The following is a 22,715-nucleotide window of genomic DNA, read 5'->3' as shown; positions in this document are numbered from 1 at the left end:
AACCCCATTAATCTTATTTTTTTATTCCCCCAGAAAGGGTCTGATACAAAAAAGGCCGAAGCAGAATCCATATGAGGAAAGAAGTGACAATCAAACGCTATTTGCGGTCAACTGGTACAGAATGACCAATGAACTGTGTAAGCTAGAACTGGAATGTACTGGTGATGTTTAGTGTAGAGTTGAACACTAGAACAGCAGATGGTGCTGCTGGCAATGTCTGGGGTACAAGGACAGAGAAGGGAGTTGGACTAGGAACTGAAAATCAAGGAGGTGTTTGGTGCTGTCTGAAAAGAACACAATAACAAACTTGAGATTTCAAGGAATGAAGCACTGTACACTTCCATTCAAGAACCCGGAAGCACTTTAGTGAAATGACAGGTGTGTGAATGGTCAACATAACTGACTTACAGGAATGTCGTATGAAGAACAGCAATGAACCAACGTATACAATATATGAACATTTCCTGGCTCCAGCCAACCTTCATTGAGTGTTCGGAATGTATGAGAGCTTGGTGGTGGTGGTAGCAGCTAACCTTGCTGACCGCATGTAAAATTACTCTATTTTTGGCTTCTGGCAGGCAGAAAGACCACAAACAATCAGAGAAGGCAGCAATTTCACTAATAGGCTAGCATAGTGTGAAATTGCAGGCAAAGCTTAGCAATCGCTTCAAACTTGTGTGGAACTTGACAAAGTCACCCCTTCAGTATTTGGAGGGCTGACTGTACATTTCAGTTGCTTAAGTGTCATCAAGAAGGGCTCTGGGTCCCAATCTCTTCTACCTGGTTGAAAAGAGGGTTTAGTTCGAGCAATGGCATTCTGATGGATAATATTAATGGAGGAAAATAAGAGAGCGAAATTGTGGTGTGTGGCCAAGTATAGCCTAAGGCTAAAACAGGTCTTGAAATAATATTTTAAATGTATCAGAAGGCAGTAAGTACATTAATGCTGGTATGATGTGGTTACAGTACCCTAGGTAAAACATGAGTCTGGTGGTATGGTTCTGGGCTCTTCTAAGTTTCATACGCATCCTTTCCGGGAACTCTGTTTAAATACAATTGTAGTACTCTAGGCGGAGTTATCATTAATTGGACTTGCAGGGTTTTTTATTGGAGTTCGGGCTGTAAAGGACTCTTGTAAGCAATTTATAACTGGTGAAGCACCTTTTTAACTACAGCATTAACTTGAGGTGTGGAGGAGAAATCCTGGTCAAAAGATGGCCACATTTGAATTCTTTTTACACGGACTTTGAAAATGTTTTCCTCCTGTAAGTTGGGGCAGAAAAATCAAAGCGGGGAGGGGCCACTGGCTATATGAGAAATTACATGTAACAGACTGTCCAACACAAATTCTTGATTACAAACCACATACCCTACTTAAGAACCCAGAAATGCCCAGAAAAACACAACACGATTTGCTTGAATTTTTTCTTCATTTTTTGCACAATCCACAAAGCTGTACATTGCTCCAAACCCCAGGAAGGAAAATTTCACCCAATCACGCACACACATACACAGACATACACACGCACACGCACCCCTGAGCTCTAAAAGGCCCATACTGCTGGGAGAGGGGTGGGAATACTGTGTTAACAAGTGGAGGGTGATACATAATATATCCCACCTCCCTCCCTGACCCCCCTCCCCAATCTACCTCTTTTACAGGGTCCCGGCCACCTCACTCTGAGAAATACTTTGTCTCGGGGTTATTCTTTTTTTTTTTTAAGTCTTTGTTTCGTCGTTTTTTAGTTTTTCTACAAAGTAGGATCTTTGGGTGTGCACTGCCAAAAAGATATACAAAAAATAATCTTACAAATAAAAAAAAAATCTCAAACTAAACCATGCGAATTTTCCACTTCACAAACCCCCTCCCACCCAAGAGCTGATGTACAAGAACAATCTACACTGATCAGATTATAATAAAACGCTTTGTACAATAAATACTTCAGAGAACTTTTTCTTGTCATTCTGTAAATACACATTGTTCCTCAGTGCATACCAAAAACAGGCTGGACTGCACAACTAGTTCTCCGGGGGGGAAGAAGAAAAACATTTTTAAAAACGTATTTACAGTTGCTGGTTTTGTGCGGGATAAGGGAGTCTTTCACTAGCTTGGGAACCGTGGGACTGCGCTGTCTTCACTCCTGTCTCCACTGCTGATCGAAGCCTCGAGGACAGAAGGGGAAAAAAAGATGATGGGCCGGGGGCAAAGTAGACTTGTGTTGCTGTGTGCGTGTGGACAGGGGTGGGTAGGGCAAAAACACACAGCCCTCCCAGCTGGATTGTGGGACTACCACTTCTCCTCTCACTTGAAGTCGTGCCGCAAGACAGTCTTGAGTTATCATCACGTGGGTTAGACGAGGACACAGATTATGATCAAAACTAAGGAAAAACACAGGAGAAAAACAACAGAATTTTAGGACTTCTTTGAATTTAAAGCTCAAAATATAAATGTTGTATTACTTTTCTTAACACAGAAAGCAGAGTATTGTCCCATTTGAATGCCACAGACTAGTCACATTAATGTGATTTATTGGAGAAACACATTACCAATATTGCTATGGTAGATACAGAATCAATGCAAACCTTATGGGAACTGGGAATTACTCAATTCAATATCCTATGATATCATGAGAGGCGTCTGTATAGAGCACTAGTAAGGCCTTGCACAATTATTGAAGTTCAGGTATCCGCTAAACCTGCTGAGGACTCCACCACAGAGTCTATTTTAGCTAGTGATGCTGGCAGACTTGTGTATGTGTAATATCCTCAGTAACGTCACTCTGTAATGTTATATGACTCGTCGATGTCGTGTATAATCTTGATGTCTGAGTAATGGGACCAGAGTACTACGAAGTCTCTGAAGGACCTTGTAGGTCTGTAGACATGCTCACTGCCGGGCAGATGGGTATGTGAAAATAGCATTTGATGATATCAGTGTGGAAAATATACTTTTTATCTTGACACTCGCTCAGCCATTTTGTACTCTGTATAAAAGTATATCTTATCTTGCCATTCAATCCACCATTTTGTGCTATACCCTTCATGACTGACCTTCTCTCTGTATCACAAACACTCTGGAGCTCCACTTCTGACCTGCCACATTCCTGCACGGACACTCCCACCCTGTTCATGTTTTGGCCTGCCACAAACTGACCAGCCCATGCTCAACCAGTCGGACAGGGAGTTTCCCAGATGTTTATCGTCACCCTGCACACTATGCCCTGTAGGGGTCCAAACAACTACCATTTGCAGACTTATTTGTATAAACATGCTTTTCGCCTACACCCTGCAGGGGCCTCACCTTTACCATCTGTGCTTATCAGATTAATCTTTGTTTGACATATAATCATGCCTTTTTCACCTATGCCCTGAAGGGGCCAAACGGCCAACACCTGCTGATTGTATCAGAACTGATCATTATTTGTCTGTAAATTATCGGTGTTTGTTGCTGTTCACCTGGCACGCACAGGGTGGGGATGAAGGGTATATAAGGCGCAGAACCAAAGCACTCACCAGACTGCCTCCTCAGACAGCTATGGGTGTCTGTTGTTGATGCTCTCTCCATCTCATGAGATTGTAATAAATATCCTTTCTCTCCGTGCTCCAGAGTTGGTCTCAGTTTGCATTCCGGACCCGTGGACTATAGGGTGACCCTGCACCTTTTGGGTGGTCCCCCAAAATCCACATCAGGTGCTGTTGAGATCTATGATAGCCAGCCACTGGATTATTGGGCTGTGCAGGATGTATGCTAGAAGTTGTCCAAGTCTTGTGTTGTAAGTTAGTATGTGGTGTGATTGGAGGGAAAAGGCGATGCGATACACTATGGCACACCTATACTACACCGGAAGCGTGTGAAGTGTTCTGTGGGAGAGCTGCTGAATGTCGTACTTTGGCGTATGGTGTAAAATGGTCGCAAGTACAGTTGTACCCATCGGGATACACAACTATAGGTATAGCTATAGTGCGTGTTTGCCAAATAAACAATCTGTGCTGTCCGATTCAACATCTAGCATGTAGTATCCATTAAAGACTCTACAAGCTGATTAGAGGCTCTACAAGTACTACAAAGGTGAGTCATTGATACTCGTGCCTGAAGAAGCATTTAAGAAAATGGTAGCATGTAGAAAGATGCCTACATTAGCAGCTTAAAGACCTCCTTTTGGCAAAGTTGACCCTTTCGCTAGCTCACCTTTTCCAACTCTAGGTGCTTTTAAGTATGCTGCAAGACAAGTCATGGTTGCAGTCCTGCATATGATTTACAGGTGCTGTACATTACGCGTGTCAGTATGCACATCAATGATTTCTGAAGCCAAAATCTCAGCCCATCCACTCCTGCCACAAATAGAACTTCTATTTCCAAAAACACTTTAGTAAAAAATATTTTTTCTTGAGCACCGGAGCAGTCACAGCGGAGGTCTTGCCTTTGGTACATGAGAGATTGGCACAAAAGGCGTCCATGAAAGAAAGTCGGTAGAAAAATTACTCACTAAGGTAACTTGTCATTACCTGCTATGTTCTCAGCCTCCTTCCTTTTTCACTTCCAGCAATTCACTGGGGATATGCAGAAACAGAAGGACTGGCAGAAGTCAAAATACCTAAGGATTCAGACAGAAAAATATCTGCGGCAGTGCCAAACAGAACATCATCCGCAGAGAAAGTACTCAAGTGTGTAGATAATCCCAAGTGGGTGCATTGCAGATCAGTATAAAATAGACTTTTTCAATGAAAGTAATGCACATCGCCTAGGCCTTTATAATAGTGGTGGGCGGTGGGGGATGGGGCGGGCATCGGTCGAGTAAGATTCGGCCCATAGTTAGATTCTATAATGGAAAACAATAATCAATAAGGTCGTTGAAAACTTTCCTCTGAACGTTAGAACCAACTTAACCAATATAAAATGTGTAAGAAGAATGCCATGTTTTTTTATGTTCAGATAGTACCGAAAAGCCGACCGTACATCATGACTAAAGTCTCCAACCTTACCATAAAAGTGTACAAGTCAGACAGAGTATCTCTCAATAGTTTATATAAAGTCTGACAGAGCTTTACCAGGAAAGTTAGTTTGAGTCTGAATGAGATTTTTATCAATGTGGAAAACCGTATATGGTTTCTTAACAGACTGTGACCAGCAATTCCCTCACTTGTGGAGGAGACATGACCACCACCAAAAAAGCTGTAATGAGCTTAACAAGCTCCCTGAGGTAATGCTTTCAAAGAGTTTCTTAGCCTACATTAAAATGCAGAAATGAGGTACGTAGATGCCACAGCATGTTAAATATCTTTTGACATCTTCATTGCACACGTAAAAGCAATCCGCCTTTGGGTTTGAACGTGCAAAATTCATCAGAGGTACAACTTACAAGACCCACCTGGATTATTCACAGGTGACTTCAGAAAAACAAAAATCACTGGCAACTGATCGTGATCCGTAGTCAGTATTTTTGTCCGGAGCCCTATGGCAATCACAAAACCAATTGAATTTATACCAGTACCTTAAGGGTACTTTCAAGGGTAACCTGCCTTCCAAACAGTATCAAGCTCCTCAAAGGGAAACAGTTCAACTAGATGGGGGCAGGTCAGGATAATTCTTCATAAACAACTATGCTGAAAATGATAGGGATGGTGGTCGATGGTAGAATTGTGTACGTAAACACTCTGGATTAGACCAAAGGTCAATGTACTTCAAGGGGGGGGGGGGTCAAAACGATCTCCTAGATCCCAGTACAGATGGCTATCTTGCCTAATGAAGACCACCTTGTCCCACACCAGGATGTATTACTTGTCACATTTTCTGTTATTTTCAAGGACAAAAGGACCATAGAGCATGGATCCAAATGCAGAAAACCTGTGCCACTACCATCATATGAAGAGGCGCATTCTGGGAGACAGAAAAAACAACTTGGTTGGTTTGTGCATACTTAACTAGTATAAAGTGGAGGTAAAAAAGAATAGGACTTGTCTTGAACTTGACACTTGCCCACATGCCCTTCCACATCAATTCTGAAGCAAATCCGATGTAAGGGCCTATAAAGACCTGGCTGAAAATGTGGCCCCAACCCTAAATTGATGTACTTTACAGGACCAATCACTGTTGGTTTAAACCAGGGGAGAGAAGACAAAACAAGACCATCAGGAGTTCCTGTCTACAGGTTTCAGCACTGAGCAACATGGAGCTAAGATATGTTCATGTAATCTGGATAACAAGAACTTCTGATGGCAGAGGACCTCTACATGTCTAAGAAATAATCCGCTGTGGTCACCTCTTGATCATGTGCTGCTTTACAACATTGTGTTGAATAAACCACCTTTTCTAAAGGGGGAATTCCTCAACAAATGATGGATCTCATAGATCCAAATGAATAGCTTCCTCTGTAAAGGACTCGGAGAACATTTAATCTGTCCGACTGACAGGCCTGTTTTGAGAAGCCAATATGCATGGACTACTAACAGATTAAAGATCTCCCCCGCTCCGAACAATGCAGATTTGTGAAGTAAAAAAATCAGAGTCATCCAGGCAAGGATATAAGAGGAGTCCACTGAATGTCAAATGAGCTGCTTTACAAAGACCACACTGGAGTGCTCAGACGAGAGGGTTGCACTTTATATTGATATTATACCATCATGACCCCAGCCACAAAGAATGGGGCTCATAGATTTGGCTCCCACTTCGTGATCTGGAAATAATGATCTTAACACACACAGATTTTTTCCAGAAGCCACACCTTGAAGGTCTCTGCCAGTAGCTAGAAGTCGAAACATGTGCATACGATTATAGAGATCACCAAAATAAACGCAAACCAACGCAAACTTTTAGAAGTAAACAAAATCCTGACCTCTGGCGTTTCTTCTATTGAGGCATTCAAAATTATTAGCTCTATGCCGCAAGCTAATAGCGTACACAATATACTCAGGTGAAGATGCCTTCGTACATCACACCTAGTACGTTAATGTGATATGCAAACTATTCTCATCTTGAATTATCCTGTGGGGTAGAGCCTCAAGAAGCGCTAACACTTTCCTCCTGAAACCACAAATCTTTAGGAAAAAGAGAACTTGCCAGCGAGCCTTCTCCTGCCCTGCCCCAAAGATATGGAACTCTCTTCCACCAGAAAAACTCAGAATCTCCTCAATGATTGCTTTCAAACTGGAAGTCAAAAGATTGTTAATGAACAAATTCCTACCTTAATTGGGCTAGGTTCACCTGCTCAAGGTCATTGATCCTACAACCACTGGACCATCATTGGATGCTGCTCTTCTTTATCTCCTAGTGTGCCCCCCGTTTAGTCCACTATGTACCTGCTTATTGTATTACTCTCCTTTGACCCATGCGTCTTGTGATTATTATTCCTACTTAATGTCGATATTGTATGTATTACCCTCCTTCCATCCTTTTTGTAAGGAGCTCTGATATCCTTCGGGATCTTGTTTGCGCTATATAAAACTTTATAAACAAAAAATAAATAAATAAATAAAGGGGGGGGGGGCTGGTTCTACTTCCTCTATTGAACAGGCAGAAACTCTTAATGGGAGCTGGACATCATGAGGCGGAGGTATTCCTCAAGAGAAAACCTGGCAAGCATTTTGAGGGTTGGTAGGAAGGGGCAGATTTCAGGGCGAGATTATTTCCACTAGGGGGCAGGGCTTAAAGTTCACCTTTCGAAGTCATATCTTCCTCACACCTTATTTCTGATTTGCCACGTTACAAATCTGCTGATCTTAAATCTAAAAGTTCATGGTGCGTAAATATTGCTGTAACAGCTACTTGTGTTTTCTATTAGTGATTACCAAGTTCGGTGGGACACTGGGACTTGGTCCCCTGCAATACTTCAGCTGAGGAGCCCGACAATTGCAAGGGAAGTGTGTGTGCTGAAGGGCCAGAGAGCAGAGCGCACTTTACCACCTGAATGGTCAGGATGCAGAGGGGCAGTGTGCGATCCTACTGATCAGGGAGCCCAGAGGGCAGTTGGTGAGTAGAGGTTGCAGGCAGCAAAGAGGACAGTGTATGAGCATGGGGGGCGGGGGGGAGGAGCATAAACGGCTCTGTGGGGGCTAAAAGGCCAATGCAGAAGCACAGGGGACAGGCGGTAGTGTGAAAGGAGGACAGGGTGTAATGAGGACAGGGTGTAATGAGGACAGGGTGTAATGAGGACAGGGTGTAATGAGGACAGGGTGTAATGAGGACAGGGTGTAATGAGGACAGGGTGTAATGAGGACAGGGTGTAATGAGGACAGGGTGTAACGAGGGCCGTGTGTGAGCAGAATGGGCATTAAGTCAAGCGCGGAGTATGCAAAGAAGAGGTAGGGCGCAGGGAGGTTAGTGTGCGAGCAAAGGGGGTTGGGAGCTAAGATGGCACAGTGAAGATTGGGCAATGTGTGAGAAGGGTCAATGTGCAGAGAGGGCACTGTGTCAGCAGACGGACATAGAACAGGGAGGGTACTTCAGATGCAGGTAAAGCAGGGAGCAGAGAAGGTAGTGTGTAAGCAAGAGGGGCTGGGGCATAGGGGGCAATGTGCATGCAGAGAGGGCAGGAGCACAGTATGAGAAAAGGCAACAAGGGGTAAAGGAGTGAGGGTGTTGAGGAGACGGTGTGAGAGCAGAAAGGGCAAGAAGCAGAGAGGAAATAAATGTGTGAGAAGGGTCAATGTGCAGAGAGGGCACTGTGTCAGCAGACGGACATAGAACAGGGAGGGTACTTCAGATGCAGGTAAAGCAGGGAGCAGAGAAGGTAGTGTGTAAGCAAGAGGGGCTGGGGCATAGGGGGCAATGTGCATGCAGAGAGGGCAGGAGCACAGTATGAGAAAAGGCAACAAGGGGTAAAGGAGTGAGGGTGTTGAGGAGACGGTGTGAGAGCAGAAAGGGCAAGAAGCAGAGAGGAAATAAATGTGTGAGAAGGGTCAATGTGCAGAGAGGGCACTGTGTCAGCAGACGGACATAGAACAGGGAGGGTACTTCAGATGCAGGTAAAGCAGGGAGCAGAGAAGGTAGTGTGTAAGCAAGAGGGGCTGGGGCATAGGGGGCAATGTGCATGCAGAGAGGGCAGGAGCACAGTATGAGAAAAGGCAACAAGGGGTAAAGGAGTGAGGGTGTTGAGGAGACGGTGTGAGAGCAGAAAGGGCAAGAAGCAGAGAGGAAATAAATGGGTGAGAAGGGTCAAGAAGCAAAGTAGGCAGTGAGCATGCAGAAAGGGTACTGTGTTAAAAAGGGGGCTGAGAGGGTAGCATGTGAGCAGAAGGGAGCGGAGAGGGTAGTGTATGACCAAAAGGGGTAAAGTGGAGAGGGGAGTGCGCAAGAAAGTGAGTAAGTGCAAAACAAAGCAAAGCGTGAGCGGAAAGGGCAGAGAGAGAACTTTGGGAGCTGAAGTAGCAGAGAGAAGAGAGGCTGAGTGCATAGGGGCAGTGCGTAGAGCAGCACCAGGAGCCCAGAAGGCAGTGAACGTGAAGAGGGGACAAGTAGTAGAAGGGGGCAGCGAGGGAGCACAAGAGATAAGAGCACAGGGCCGCTTATTGGTAGAAAGGGCAGTATGTGAGCATTAACTTAAATATGAAACTTTTTTTTACAATGAAACGTACTGCATTGTACGGTCTTATAGAGGATCAGATGTCATGACATTTACAAGTGGATATGCCTGCCTTACTCTAACCCCATCTGCAATCCTTTCACATTTAAATTCAAATGTGGGTAATCTGACTTGGTGACTCTCATGTTTCATTATTTGAGGGAAGGTGGGACGACTCACAATACTGGCAACTGAAGTTGAAAGCCGAATATGCATGAACTTACCAGTTTGCCGTTGGTATGAAACCCCTAAAATACAACAAACACATAAAATCACTAGGAAGAAAAGTTACTCTTGACTACCAGTGGTGTAGCACCCCAAATGCCATTAGTGCAGTATGGAATCACCTTCTAGTAGTCCGGAATAGACATAGCACGACTTTCATATCTAAATCTGAAAGTCCTGAGGTGCCAGGGAAGTATTGGAGTGGAATAAAGGGGAGGCGTGGAAGATAATATGACAAGGGACTGAAACTTGACACATAATATCCCGTTGTCCTTTATCTGTGTGACTTTCGGTTCAATGTTAAAGCAATGCATGGTCAACACTAGCTCCTACACAAGATGATCATAAAGGAAAATGCTACTTACCAGTATGCATCAGTTCTTGGCATGTAGAGCTGCAGAGTCCTACACTTGGTTAAGGTGAAAAGGAGTAATAACTTTTGGCAGGAATTTAGGATTGGGTCTAAGAACCACTTTGTTAGGATGTATCTGAAAAAATGGTTCTTCTATTGTGAATGCTTGTATTTCACTAACTCTTCTGAGAGAGGTGATGGCAACAAGGAAGGCAGTTTTCCATGTTAGGAATTGCAGTTCACACTTATGTAAAGGCTCAAAAGGGGGACCCATGAGTCTTGTAAGGACCACATTTAGGCTCCATACTGGAGCAGGTGGTAACCTAGGTGGGATTATTCGTTTTAATCCTTCCATAAATGCTTTTATTGCAGGTACTTTAAAGAGAGATAGATGCTGTCTATTTTGTAAATACGCTGCAATTGCTGCTAGATGCAGGCGTATGGAAGAATAAGCCAAATTGGACCTTTGTAGGTGTCGAAGATAGCAGATAATATTTTGGATGGAAACATCCAGTGGATCAATGTGATTGCTGTTACAGTATATCGCAAATATTTTCCACTTAGCAGCATAACATGCTCTGGTAGTGGGTCTTCTCGCTTCTTTAAATATATTCATACAGTCTGGTGGTAAGTTTAAGTAACCAAACTCTAGGACTTCAGGAGCCAGATCGCCAAATTCAGTTGGCTTGGTTCTGGGTGCCTTATTTCTCCATGGTTCAGTGTTAACAGAGATGGCGTGAGCCGTAATTTCTGATGTGGAACCAGTGAGAGATCTAGTAGCGTGGTGACCCACGGCTGACGTGCCCATGTGGGGGCCACTAGTATTAGTTTGAGAGACTGTTGTCTGAGCTTGCGTACTACTAGTGGAATGAGTGGGAGAGGTGGAAAAGCGTACACAAATCTGCCTGACCAGTTTATCCATATTGCATTCCCCTCCGACTGTGGGTGTGGAAACCTGGCGGCGAAGGTTGGGCATTTTGCGTTTTCGTGGGTGGCAAACGGGTCTATCTGTGGATGCCCCCACATTTGGAAGAATAGTTGGAGAACTTGTGGGTGCAACTCCCATTCGTGAATCTGTTGTGACTGACGACTCAACAGATCTGCTATCTGGTTGTGAATTCCTGGAAGGTGTTCTACTGTTAGGTGTAGGTTTTGAGGGATGGCCCATCTCCAAATGTTCTGTGCAAGCTGGGACAGTTGCAAAGAGTGTGTCCCCCCCCTGTTTTTGTATATAATACATGGCTGTCATATTGCCCGTCCGGATTAGGACAGCTTTGTTTTGTATTTGCACTTGAAAAGTTTTGAGTGCTAGGAAAATTGCTAACAACTCCAAATGGTTGATGTGGAACTGTTTCTGTTCATTGTTCCATTGGCCTTGTGTGGTATAATGCAAGAGATGGGCTCCCCATCCTGTGAGGGATGCATCTGTCGTGAGCACTATCTGTGGAACAGGGTCTAGGAACGGCCGTCCCTTTGTTAGGTTTTTGGTGTTCCACCATTGCAGAGATCGATATGTACGGCTGTCTACCAACACCAGGTCTGTGAGCTGATCTTGAGCCTGATTCCACTATTGTGCTAGACATTCTTGTAGTGGGCACATTTGCAGTCTTGCGTGAGGAATATAAAGATACAAGACGCCATCATTCCTATTAGTTTCATGAACACTCTGGCTTGGAGAGAGTGCTGGCATTGAAAAAGGGAGACTAAGTTCTGAATACTTTGAATCCTGGCTTGACTGGGATACGCTAGAGCTGCAGATGTGTCTATGGTAGCTCCTAGATATTGATGAGCGTGCGAAGGCTCTAGGTGCGACTTGGTGTAGTTTATCGTAAACCCTAAGTTGTGCAATGTTTGAATTGTTTCTTTTGTGTGTTGTACACACTGGTTGAACGATCTTGCTTTTATGAGCCAGTCATCGAGGTAAGGGAAGACATGTATTTGTGGTCTTCCGAGATGTGCTGCTACTACTGCTAAGCACTTTGTAAACACTCGTGGTGCTGTTGTGACCCCGAATGGAAGGACTTTGAACTGATAGTGTTGTCCTTGTATGACAAACCTTAGATACTTCCTGTGCGCAGGATGTATAGGAACGTGAAAATAGGCGTCCTTTAGGTCTAGTGTGGAAAGAAAGTCTCCCTGTTGTAGTAATGGGAGTACTTGTTGTAAAGTGATCATGTGAAAATGATCTGATTGTATGTAGTGGTTGAGGGGCCTGAGGTCGAGAATTGGTCTTAATGTCCCGTCCTTTTTGGGAATTAGGAAGTACAGGGAGTAAACTCCTGTTCCTTGTTCCTCTAAAGGAACTACTTGAATAGCATCTTTTTGTAGAAGTGCCAGAACCTCCTGTTGAAGCAGAGTTATGTGTTCTATGGACATTGGACGCTGCCTGGGTGGTATGTTTGGGGGGGTTGCTATGAGTTCTAGACAGTAGCCATGTTGGATAATTTGTCTTACCCACCTGTCTGTTGTGATGGAATTCCAGACAGGTAGGAACTGTGAAAGTCTGCCCCCTACAGGAGTGGAATGCTGTAGGGGAGGCAGAGGGAAGTCCCTGTTTGGGAGTGGAAGAGGAGTGGTTGTTGTTATTACCTCTACCTCTTCCCTTATTGTTGTTGCCTCTGTATCCTCCTCTAAAGTAGCCCTTGTTAGAGGAGGTTTGTGTGTGTCTTAAAAGATGATGTGTTATCTGTGCCGGTCTGCTTGGAGCCTCCTCTTTAGAAGGAGCGGCGAAAAGAACTTCTAGTCTGGGTGGATTGTAATGCACCCATAGACTTAGCTGTGTCCATGTCTTTTTTCATCTTTTCTAGTGTGTTGTCTACCTCCGGCCCGAACAACTGGTTCTGATTGAAGGGCTGATTCAGGATGGTAGTTTGTACCTCTGGTTTGAAACCTGAAATGCGTAACCATGCATGACGTCTGAGAATAACACTAGTATTCACTGCTCTGGATGCTGTGTCAGCTACATCTAGTGCGCATTTAATTGAGGCATTAGATATTAGTTTGCCTTCTTGTAAGAGCTCTGCTGCCTGATCTTTGTATTGATCTGGGAGATGTTCCATCAATTTTTCTAGTTGGTCGTAGTGAGCTCTGTCGTAGCGTGAAAGTAAGGCTTGTGTGTTTGCTATGCGCCATATGTTTGTTGCTTGTGCAGCAATCCTTTTCCCCGACGCATCAATAATCTTTGATTCTTTGTCAGGCTTTGTCTGAAGTCGAGCGTTGCCGGTGATTCGGCGTGGAATACCTGACGGTAGCGGGTTTTCACAGGGACACGTGATCTTTTGGACACGGACGTCCATAGTGAATGGGGTAGCAGGTACGCGTGAAAGACGCTAACCCCAGGTGTGGTTTACAAGAGAGTGGAAATAGAAGTGGATAGCCCCTGTTTGCCCTGAAGAAGTTGCGCAAAATAAGAGCAACGAAACATGCTGGTTTCCCTTCTTTATTTTTGGAACCGGGGGGTTTCGGAGTCGTAGCTTTCGGGTGCGGTACGGTTCTTGGCTTCGGCACCGATGTGTCTTTTGGTTCGGGTGCCGAAGCACTTTGTCTTTGGGCACCGAAGGGTGTTTTGGCTTCGGTGTCGAAGAGTCCTTCGGTGTCGAAGGATGTTTCGGTGCCAATGGAGAAGGTGGAATTGGCACATGTTCTTTTTTCGGCGCCGAGGCACCGGAAGGCGTAGTCTTTTTCCTCGGAGCCGAGCCCGAAGGCGGGGTGTCGGAGGGTAAATCTCTGTCTCGACTGGGCCCCATGGGCGGAGTGCCGACCGCTGCCTTTGTCTTGGGTAGTGTATGTTGTGCAGGGGCAGTGGTACTCACGGGTTGTCGAGATGGAATCGAATCGTCTGAGTCCTCTGCCTCCGATATGATCTGGAGATCAGGCGAGTCTTCCTCGGCGACGAGTGGAGCCTCGTCCTCGGAGATATCTTCGATTGGATCTTCGTCCTCGGAGACGTCTTCTTCGACTATCTCCTCCTCAAAGATGGTCTCCGGTGCTGGCGCTGATCTCCTCATTTCGTGTCGACGGGCCCTCCGATCCCGAATGGTCTTTTTCGATCGGAAGGAGGCACAGGCTGTGCAGGTCGACTCGTCGTGTTCTGGCGAGAGACAGAGGTTGCAGACCTCGTGATGGTCGCTATGAGGGAATTTTGCTCGACATACCGGGCATCTCTTGAATGGCGTTCTCTCCATGAGGCGTAGGCCGTACGGCGCCAATAGGCCCAACGGCCCGCGTCGACGCACCGGAATGTAGCTGGTGATGTCGAAAAGTCTATTAGATGTCGAAAAAATTTATCAAAAGTTTCTCGCTTCGAAATTGCAGAAAAAGTCTTTCCTAGCTGGAGCGGAAAACTTTGATCCGAACCCAGTGGCGGAAAAAAACAATCTGAGGATGGAGTCGATGACCATGCGCAGTATTGTCCAAGGGAGGAGTCACCTATCTCGTGACTACAAAGACTTCTTCCAAGAAGACAACAACCTGCAATCATCCGAGCCCAACACCAGTTGGCGATCTATTGCTAAGTGTAGGATCTGCAGCTCATATGCCTCGAACACAAAGTATTTTGCAGTTATGGTTTCATCCCATGTATGTATTCATTTTAATTAGAGATGAGCGTTTCCTTATGCACTCTCTCCTTTCTTATCTACAAATGATCAGGACCACATTGTTTGCCCTCCTTTTTTTGACTTTATAGTATTGAAAGAAAAACATTGGTGTTATTTATTCATTTTTCCAGGCAATTTAACGATATAACATATTACCTTTTGTTTAAAATCCACAAATGCATTTATTAACAATATTATCTAATAATTCGGTTTCGGGACAGCTGATAACGACGTGTTAACATTGAGTCCACAGTGGAGAAAGCAATAGAACACTGGCTCAGGTCATGTTCTGCTATCGAACACATACCATGGCCAGAGTGAGTGATTAAATAAGGAATGAGGGCGATTACAGGTACACTCTGGGTTATGTGCTCAAGTGTCATAAGCAGGGCTTTAAATGAGATGAAAAAACTGGAGAGGTCTCTCACAGGGGAGTGCCGATGTTAAGGCGTGGCTTAAAAACACCCTAAGCTAAAAATCTGTGCTTAGCATAGTGTGCCGCCCAACTGGAATGTTGCTGCTTCTGTGATTTCATCCAGATATTTACTACAACAAGTAACATACCTGGGGGAAGGGGGGAGGGGGGTTTATGCGGAGCTAGCTCCCGACCAAGATGTCCGCTTGAGCCGAGAGCTCCCTCGCTTCACGTACATATCCTTTATTTATCCGGTGAGCTACGTTTCCAAATCCTGCCCTGTGACCGCTGTGCGGCTTCGCAGCAATAGCGGTGTGAAACGCTGAAAGAACGGGCTCTCTACCCACCTCCTCCCCACTGCACGAGCTGAGGCCGCTGCGCACACTGAAGACGGGGGAGACGCGAGGCCTGCCCCCGCTCCGGGAGGCCCCCTAGCTGAGCCCTGGTTGCTGGATCAGGGTGTGGAGGAGCTCCGAGGGTTGGCGTGGTGTCGGGGGTGTGCGGTGAGTCCTGCCCGCCCCGCATCGGAACTTGCTGTGTGTCCCGCCCGGCCTGGTTGGATTGCGGTCGGCGGGGAGACTGCGGGCGGACTTATCCCTGCCGGAGGGAGCGGTGCTGCGACGCACTAAAACGAGGCCCAGGGGGTCCTGCTCACACGGGGGTGGAAGTGCATAGCGGACGCTGGTCTTCCCGCTATTGGAGCTGCCGAAGGTGCCGCGCTGCGTCCCTGAGATTGAGGGACTACTACGGCGGGCCTGTCCCTGCTTTGCCTGCTTGGGGCGGACTGCGCCCCCTTCCCCCGGAATCGATCAGCGGGGCTTCGGGGCGTATTGCGAGGCGCCGAGGAGCAGAGGTGAGGTGCGCTGGCCCAGGTGCAGGATTGTTGGGCGGCGTGCATTATGTCCCCATTGTATTTGGACCTGCATTGGGGTAGGGGGCTCAGAGAGGATCCTGGTGAGGGTCCTGCCACCATTTGAGTGCCCTACAACTTCGCTGCCTGGCTCGTGTGGCTGGATAAACTGGTTCGTACCAGAGCTGTGTCCCCCTCCCCACGCATGGAGTGATCACCGGGTATCTCCCCTGCACCTTGGAGAGCCTGAGGAGAGGGAAGCGAGAGGACTGAATCCCTGATTGGAGATTTGGGTGCCTGGTTCACCCCATGGTCCCTGTGATCTGATCGTGATCCCAGTGGTGCCTGATACTGGTATTCCCACAGAGGATTTGGGGGTTACCTGGGAGGCCTTCCGAAGACCTTTTGCTGGCTCCCAGAACCGGATGCCGTTAGGTGGGCTATGTTTGGAGTATAGCCACCTTGGAAACTGGGGATAAAGTTCTGCAGTGAAGGTTGCAGCGACACTCTCACAGGAATGATCTCTATTAACTTTTTACCCTGTGCCAAGTGTTTCGGCATTGAAGAGCCTGCACACGCGGCCACCCCACAGTTTGGACGGACTCCACCTAGGAGGGAGACAACCAGCAGCGCCGCAATGGGGCGGGTTGACAGAACACAACCAAAACTATCGTTTGACCCAAAGAGACCCAAGCCCAACGAGACTGCCCAGGAGGATGGGGTTGGCGAACAGGATCAGCCTGGAGGGGGCGAACAGGATCAGCCTGGAGGGAACCAACAGCAAGACATTCGTGACCTGCTAATAGCTATGGAGAAGTACCTACAGGGCGGGATCGCCTCACTGGGAACCAAGATGGATGCACTCACATACCGCATGGCCGAGAGGCTGGATAAACACATGGAACGCCTCAACATGTCAGAGCGGCGGCTGACTGAGGTAGAGGAGGCCCACACAGCTCTTGATGTAGAGCACAAACAGTTAGGGAAGGTCCTCCAGGTCATACAAGACAAGATGGAGGACTTGGAGGCCCGCTCTCGACGCTGCAACCTCCGCATTACCGGCCTGCCGGAAACTACCCAAACGGGAAATATGGAGCTCTTTACTGAAAAGCTATTGAAGACCTTGCTAGGGGACACCGCCTTTTACGGAATGTTTATCGTCGAGAGGGCGTATCGTTCCCTGGGCCAGAGACCGAAGCCGGGAGCGCCTCCCCGGCCTGTAATTGCGAAATTGTTAAACTACAGAGACCGGGATACAGCCCTCAGATTTGCCTGAGAGAAACAGCCACTATAATACGAGGGTTCGACAATCTCGCTATTCCCGGACTTCACGGCCAGGGTGCAGGAGGCGAGATGGCAGTTTGTACCAATGAAAAGACAACTACGAGAGATTGGGGCTGACAACGCAATGCTGTACCCTGCGAAGCTACGGGTCATTCGACAGGGGCATTCCTTGATTTTCAGAGACCCTAAAGCTTTACAGAAAGCACTTAAAGAATGGCAGGAGCGATGGCCCTCTCCTGGGAGGGCTCTTCTGGACGAGGCGGCTGGAGGCGCACTAGACGAGCAGGACTGAACACGTCATTTGAACCCTGATGGCTGAGTATATGTTGTGACGGTTTGGGAGGGATGTTATTGACACCAATTAATGAGAGGGACAATGTTTTTTGCTGGGTTTTTCCCCTTTGGACTACTGTACAAGTATGGATCCACTTGTTAAGGGGATCATCGGGGAGGGGTATTGGAAACGAGTGTTGTTAAACACCTATCTGGTTCATTTGCTCCATCAATGCTCTGAGCTGCGCCCCCGTGAGGGAAGGTGCCGGTGACTGAGGTTGTTTTCATTGATTCCTTGGGGTGGCGGGGTTCCTGAAGAATATGTTGCCCTACGGGTTGGTTGCGATGTGAGTACTGAAAGAAGTAGACGAATACACAACTGTGTAGCTCACAATGCTCAGCCTTAGTGAGGCAGGGAGGATGGACATTACTGAATACATAAGTGTTAGATTTTTTTAGCGAGCTACATCCAACCCAGCGTGAATTCCACATGTGAGATGTTTTTTGCTGCGGAGGGATACGAGGGTGGTCACTGTTTGAGAGGGAGGGAGGCACACCGCAGCCCAGTTGGGGTTGGGCAGGAGTGGGAGGGACTGGGGGTGGGGTGGTGGGGTTTGAAATGCGAATCTATGTTTCTCCTGTGGTTACAATTGATGCACTTCTGTATTGTAATGCCGGTACTCTGGTCCTACGACGCACACCCACATCCTGTCACTAAGATACGAACAGGAGGGAAACATTTGTTGGGGAGGTTTAATGCGTTTTTTTTTTGTTATGGTTGGACCTATGGCAAGGCTAACACATGGCATGGCACAGCTGCATTTTTTCTTGACACCCCATCATGGCTCCTTTAACTGCGACTGACCCTTCGGTGGTCTCGCCTGAGGAGCCCTCAGACTCCCTGGAATGTGCGTGGTCTCAATGACCATCGCAAAGTTTCGAAAGTACTGCAATACCTTAACAGACATAATGTAGACATTGCACTTCTTCAGGAGACTCACCTCCACCCGGACAGCCCTATTTTGCACACTAAGGGTCTATTGGGCAACGTTCACTCAGCAGGATTTACCTCACACGTTAGGGGCAGGGCTTGAAAAATCTGAAAAATGGTACTAGTCCTGCAGGTCTAGTACCTTGAAAAATCTCCTCGACCTAACAGTAACCTACTTGACGTCCGCCTCTGAAAGCAGAGCAAATGTGACAAGATAACAAGATTTAAAGGCATCTTTATTGCTCATTTGCTTTGTGAGCAATAAAAAGGCCTTTAAATCTTGTTATCTTGTCACATTTGCTCCGTTTTCAAAGAGGGAGGCAAAAAGTTAGTATGTTTTCCTTCTCGCCAGAAAGGGCGAGTAGGACCTAAAAATAGCTCGACCTCATAAAATTTACCTTGCAAATGTGAGCGGTCAAGTGGATTTGTCGAGCCCTGTAGGGGGGTAATAACGTGGGTGAACCCGAAGGCCTTGATAGCTCTGACGCCCCTGGAGACGGATAGGGAGGGACACTTTGCTATTTCCAAATGCTGTGGGAAAGGACTGGAGCTTTTTATAACGAATATTTATGGCCCCAACTATGATAATCCAGACTTCTACACCAGTCTGACGTCGAAAGCTCAATCATATACGCGGGGTTATGTCCTCTGGGACGGAGATTTCAATCTTGTTAGACACCCTGATAAAGATAGATCGGATGGCCCTGACAGACGACCCTCGGCCTCAGCCAGGGTGCTAGAGACGTCGATGCTATGGCTGTACCTATGTGACATATGGAGACACAGGCCCCCACACCAGGGCGGTTACACACACTACTCCACACCGCATAATATTCACACTCGTATTGATTACTGGCTGGCCTCCTAACACTTAAGCCAACCTGTTCGAGCTTGCGCGATATTGCCCCATACTTATTCGGACCACTCACCACTCCTACGGACTATTGCCTTGCCCAGAAAGTGTATTCCCCCGTTTATGTGGCGTTTCCCGCCCTATTCTCTACTTGACAGTGCCTTTAGGGAAGAACTGGCCACGGCCATTGAGACTTTTTTCAAAGCCAACATTGGATCGGTTGACTCGTTCCAGACTGTGTGGGAGGCCTTCAAGGAATATATTAAAAGGATCACTATCTCTAAGCACGCGGGGGTACTGAGATCGATCCAGGGCTGACTAGATGCTTTGGAGAAAAAGCTGAAAGAGCTGGAGGCCTTACGTATTTCTGACCGGAGCGAAGCGCTCACTCGCTAACTTGCGCAGACGCTGCGTGAATATCACGAGGAAGCTGATGCAGAAATAAAGCATCCTGGGAAGTATGCCACTGCTAGATCTTATGGTGAGGGGGAACGCCCGGGGATGGCATTGGCACAGACTATTAGACAACGTAGAGACAGAACAGCGATACCGTATATGAGGAATCGGCCGACTGACCCGCCTCTTACTGAGGCTCAGGTGGCGGAGAGGTTCCGGGAATACTATGTGGCCTTGTATGCCTCCCGAGGGCCTACCGCAGAGGAGCGTATTCTTGATTACCTAACCCATATTGAATTACCATGGTTATCGAACCTACACCGAGAATTTTTAATGCGACCGATAGAATGCCAGGAGGTAGTTTGGGCACTGTCGGGGATGAAGGCAGGAAGCGCGCCGGGCATTGATGGCCTTACGGTCGCTTTTTCCAAGGCATTCCCTGACCTGCTGATTCCACAGTTTCTTGCGTTGTTTGAAGATATTTGTTCCTCTGGGGTGATGCCACCAACTATGCACGAGGCGATTCTTGTCGCTATACTCAAACCTGGGAAGCCGCCAGCAGAGTGCGCTTCCTACAGGCCTTTGTCACTCATGAATGTCGACACGAAGATTTTCGCGACATTGCTGGCCAACCGACTCAGCTCTTTGGGCACTACGATGGTTGCTCCGGAACAGGCTGGCTTTGTGCCTAGTCGCAACTTGACTTATAACCTTTGTACGTTTTTTGCGGTCATGCAGCACACGCGCCAGGTGGTTCCCGCCGTGGCGGTATTTCTAGATATGGAAAAGGCCTTCGACTCTGTTGAGTGGCCTTACATGAGGCAAGTGCTTGGACGAATGGGAGTCGGGTGATCTTTCTCCAACTCTTGGCGGCGCTGTATTCCGCTCCAACGGCACGGGTCCGGATTGACTCTTTGGTCACTGACCCTATACAAATTTGCAGCGGGAACGAGACAGGCCTGCCCCCTATCCCCAATACTCTATGCTCTGACGGCGGAGCCACTGGCTTGCGCCCTACGTGAATATCACGGGCACAGGGGCATACGGTTCCCGAACTACCGCCTAATTGTATCCACCTATGCGGATGACACCCTTCTATACGTTCGAGAGGTGGTGTTGTTTAGCTCCCTCTCCAGTATAAACGTTGATTGGAACAAGTCCACCATGTTTCCCCTCATGCCGGCCAAACTGGAAGATGACATTGGAAGGTGGATCGACCTGCCACTATCGCTGAGGGTGTCCCTCATGAAAATGATTGTATTGCCACGTCTCCTCTTCCTATTCACTAATATCTTCATGGTTCTGTCAAAAGCTTTTTTCCGGCAGCTGCACTCGATGATTCGCCTGGCCTGGGCAGGCAAACAGCCGCGGGTGGCCTGGAAGATACTTACCTGACCGTACACAATGGGAGGTTTGGGTGCCCCTGATTTGGAACTTTATTATAGGGCGTCACAATGCTCGCGTGGGGGACCTCTTCACTGGTGGCACGGCGCGCACTTGGGATGACGTGGTGGAGGAGGAGGAGGAGACGTATTCGCCGATGTCGCGTTTCCAGTTCCATAGGGTGCAGCATGCTCTCAGGGGCCTATTGGGGGAGGATCTGGCGGAACCCCCAGAGGTTGCGACGTTAACGGCCACTATCACAGATAAGTCGCCCGCCAAAATGGTGTCCAGACTGTACCGTATAGCCCTCTCGGAAAGGGACACCGAATAAACTACACCGCAAATGGAATGGCAGAGGGACCTCGGGGTGGAAATGACGGATGACAGATGGCTGTACTGTTGCTCGAGCACTAAACGTATATCGCTCAATGGACGCCACAAATTGATCCACTTCAAATTTCTGTTGAGAGTGTACTATACGCCTGCACGACTGCACAGATACGGACTCCGGGAGAGCTCGCATGGTGAGGGGTGTGGAGCGATGGCCGCCGAATTTCTCCATGTCGCATGGGACTGTACGGGGATTGCAGCCTTCTGGGGCGGGGTATATGCGGAGGTGAACCGCATCACCGATCTGACATTGTCTCCAGATCCACTACTCGCTCTTTTGGGCTACTCCAAACCTCTCCCCAAGGACCTTATGCGACTGGTAGATATGGCCTTTCTCCTAGCCAGGAGATGTGTGCCCTCACCTGGATGCGGGCCCAACACCGACACTGGCGCAGTGGTCTAAAGAAATGCTTTACTGTAGTACCCAAACAGAACTATATAGTGAATTATTGCCTCCGCTCAACAGACCTAAGAACTTCTGGACCCTCTTTCTGACCCGGGGTACTACGATCGAGACGGCGGATGAGGAGGAGGCAGACACGACTGGGGAGAATTGCCCTGTTGCTAATAGATAAATACCCTAATGTTCGCCCCTGGACCTGCGAAAGACACATCCACTTGACTGACCGCGTGCTGAGGGCACAGAGGGATGAGTTATAGAGCGGATCATCCTGACGGCTGGGGAGCGGGGACTACCTGGGGGGACACTGCCACAAGTCTAATTTATTAGGAGTAACACATTCATACTGCTGGGGTTCAGTCGTTAAGTGCAGTAATGGTTATGTGTCATTTACGATCATTTGTCTTTTGATTTTGCACTATGTATGTATATGCTGATGCCATGAACTGCTGTTCTTGTCTTTGAAATGCCAATAAACATTTTTTTTTAAAGTAACATTATACCTACAACAAGCCTGAACTATTGCTTTTGTCAATGGTTGTTAGTTGCATAAAATAAATATGTAATAACTATGTCTTTGCTGTATATTATATTGAAAATGCAGTTCTGAAATGAGGAGACTGAAGGAACTAAAATGAGTCGCTTTGAAGTTACATCAACAGCTTTGAGCAGAGGTACTGCTGCAGAGTTAAGATTCTGTTTTTCACTGAGGGTGATGGCAAAATGAAGAGCCTGATAGGGACCCGTC

General features: G+C 47.2%; 1 protein-coding gene across 2 annotated transcripts in view; it reads right to left on the bottom strand.

Moving 5' to 3' along the window:
* Window positions 1-1,411: 1,411 nt before the first annotated feature.
* The window catches only part of AHDC1 (AT-hook DNA binding motif containing 1), a 363,715-nt gene continuing 342,411 nt past the window's right edge, over window positions 1,412-22,715 (bottom strand). For both annotated transcript variants that reach the window (XM_078681930.1, XM_078681931.1), the window contains exon 6: window positions 1,412-2,379. The gene's annotated coding sequence lies outside the window, so the exon portion shown is untranslated. The remainder of the gene's footprint in view (window positions 2,380-22,715) is intronic.

This window comes from Lissotriton helveticus, chromosome 3_1 (genome assembly GCF_964261635.1).
Source record: "Lissotriton helveticus chromosome 3_1, aLisHel1.1, whole genome shotgun sequence".
Classification (NCBI taxonomy): Eukaryota; Metazoa; Chordata; class Amphibia; order Caudata; family Salamandridae; genus Lissotriton; species Lissotriton helveticus.
The sequence above is the reverse complement of the archived record's forward strand: the minus strand, read 5'-3'. Positions and strand labels throughout refer to the sequence as shown.